Raw genomic sequence first — 2,919 nt, 5'->3', positions numbered from 1 at the left:
GGCCTTCCACTGATTTGACAAGGTCAAACAATGTTCCGATGGACATTCTCCTTTACTTGAAGGTCGCCAATTTAAATATCAATTTTATCCAAAATATTCTCCAAGTGGACAGGCAAAATTAACCATTCCACATCCTCAGGCTAAATGAATCATCCTCTCTTCCCTTCTGTGGGGCCTATCAACTGAGTGCAGAGTAAGAATATCAAACCAGGTACTCACTTCAGCAGCACATATACTAAAACTGAGACAATAGAGAGAAGGTTAGCATAGCCCCTGGGCAAGAATGACATGTAAATTCATGAAGAGTTCCATATTTTGGGGTCGTTGCTGCCATTTTAGTACTTTGTTCTCCCATTCATCTATTCTTCTCTGGACAGAAGGGGAAGATGGGAAAACTCACCTCAAAAAAGAGAACAAGTACTGACTGCCAGGGATCTAATCAGCATGGACATTAGTAAGATGTCGGAACTAGAATTTAGAATAACGATTATAAAGATACTAGCTGGACTTGAAAAAAGCACAGAAGACACTAGAGAATCCCCCACTGGAGAAATAAAAGAACTAAAATCTAATCAAAGGGGAAGGGAGCAAAAAATAAAATAAGGGAAATCAGAGAGGGAGACAAACCATAAGAGACTCTTAATCATAGGAGACTGAGGGTTGCTGGAGGGGATGGTGGGGGGTGGGATGGGGTAACTGGGGAATGGGCATTAGGGAGGGCACGTGATGTAATGAGAATCAGGTATCATACGCCACTGATGAATCCCTAACTTGCCACTGAAACTAATAATACACTATATGTCAATTAATCGAATTTAAATAAAACGTGAAGAAAAAAGAAAATGACATTAAGTATATGTATAATAGGGTGCCTGGGTAGCTCAGTTATTAAGTGGCTGTCTTCAGCTCAGATCATGATCCCAGGGTACTAAGATCTATCCCCAAGGATAGATAGCCTGCTTCTCCCTCTCTCACTCCCACTGCTAGTGTTCCCTCTCTCATTGTGTCTCTCTCTGTCAAATAAATAAAATCTTTAAAAAGTATACATGTATATATATTTTATGTATGTATACACACATATAGGTATATATAACATATATCCATGTATATTTTTAAAATATTATATTTATTTATATTTCTATTTATATTTTTACATATATTTATTTTTATATATTTATATTTTAAAAATATATATGTGTGTATATATGTGTGTGTTTATGTATATAAACATATATATAATTAAAAAAAGAAGAATATCTGTTATGTTCTTGCTCCTGAGGAACGGTGCCATAAAGAGTCATTTCCTGTCCAGCGGCAGGAGCTTGAGGAAGTGTCTCCGGGGCTCCCTCCTCCCCCCTCGGCTGCTGTGGTGGGCTGCTCTTTCCCTCGTCAGTCCTCTACTGAGTTTCCCCTTGCCTGCAGCGGGCAGTGTTCAGACCTGCGACAAAGTATGACGAATTTCTATAGTTTTAACTGGGTGTGCCCTCCAGAGTGTCCAGAGTGTGGCGGGTTTTAACTGGGCGTGCTGGAGTCTACTCGTTAAAGGCACCTGATGCTATTCCCACTAGAGCTGAAGCTTACAGCGCTCCGTGGTCAGTAGACTTGGGGCGTGTGGGGGCTGTGCTGGCTCTAGTGGAGGGCCCGTGACTCTGGTTCTCAGGCGCACTTGCCCTAGGGAAGAAGCACCCGCAGAGCGCAGGGGGTGGGGCGTGGCGTAAGAGGCTCAGGCCTCCACTGTGCTGCCCCCGGAAGTCAGTCCCTGCTGATGGGCAGGGGGGTAGCCCACTTCCTCCTCCGAGAGAGGGAAGGTTGCACCTGCCGCTGTCTAGGAAGCCCTCACAGAAAGTGAACAATCTCCTCTCATGTGTCCCAGGCAACCCTCAGATCCCTGCCTTCACCCTGTCTGTGTCCAGGCCATCTGCCACCCCCCCACTCTACCCGCCCTCCCCCTCAATGCAGTGCACCTGTGCTCTATACCAGGCACACTGGCTGTGTTCCAAATCTACAAACTTTAGGAACGTGGTGCGGCCAGGACCCCTACTGATCCTTTGGGGGAAGGTCTCCTATGCTGGGACTGATGAAGCTTTCGCCCAGAGAGGAAGCCACACCAAGGCAAAGGAGCTTGGAGTCTGGAAAAGTGCAGCCAAAAGCCAGCCTCAAGGTTAGCGGCGGCCCTCAGGGGGTGTCTCTGCCGTTATGCTAAGGGGCTGGGGGCGGGAATACGATGGTGCCCACTGGCTCTTCTGTACCCTCAGAGTCAAGGCCACCTCTCCCAGATGCTCCCTAAGAAGCAAGAACGCTCTTTCCCAGTGCGTCCCAGGGGAACCTCAGATCACACTCTCAGCTCCCAGGCTATCCACAGGACTACTGCTATGCCTGCCAGACTCCACACCAGCCACACTGCAGACTTCTAAAACTCCAGTCTTTGAGTTCTGTTGGTTGTTGTCAAAACTATCATCAACCCATCTCGTTTTCCCAGTCAATGACTTTGAGGAAGTGTTTGCTTTGTGGGATCCCCTATGCGCTCCTCTCTCCGTCTTTCTCTCCATCACTTCTCTCCATGACCAGGGCCCTCTCCCCGCTGCAGCCCCTGCAGTACCCTTCTCCCCCAAATCACAGCTCCGCAACTCCTACTTCCATGATGACATGGCCTCTTTTCTCCCTCTCACTGTGTAGTTTGTTCTGTTCGTCCTCAGATCACTGTCTTGGGTGTTCAGAATGATATGATGTTTATCTAGCTGTGTTCGAGGGATGAGGGAAGCCTTGGGTGCTCCCACTACTCTATCACCTTAGCTCTCATCTCTAATCTCGTTTTATTTAAAGGACTTGAGGTTGTGTCACAAAAGAGAGAAAGAATCCCCGAGGTTCTCTAATGTCATATATTTTTTTAAACAATGAACAGAATCACTGACAAGTATC

The 2,919-nt window shown here is 46.5% G+C and overlaps 1 non-coding gene across 1 annotated transcript; it reads left to right on the top strand.

Annotated features, from left to right (window-relative positions):
• The first annotated feature begins 211 nt into the window (after positions 1-211).
• LOC116876827 lies at positions 212-318 on the top strand. Its single transcript, XR_004384467.1, has one exon. It is a non-coding gene; the product is annotated as a U6 spliceosomal RNA (small nuclear RNA).
• The last annotated feature ends 2,601 nt before the right edge of the window (positions 319-2,919 follow it).

This window comes from Lontra canadensis, unplaced genomic scaffold, assembly GCF_010015895.1.
Source record: "Lontra canadensis isolate GAN:19392208 unplaced genomic scaffold, GSC_riverotter_1.0 scaffold47, whole genome shotgun sequence".
Lineage (NCBI taxonomy): Eukaryota > Metazoa > Chordata > Mammalia > Carnivora > Mustelidae > Lontra > Lontra canadensis.
The sequence above is the reverse complement of the archived record's forward strand: the minus strand, read 5'-3'. Positions and strand labels throughout refer to the sequence as shown.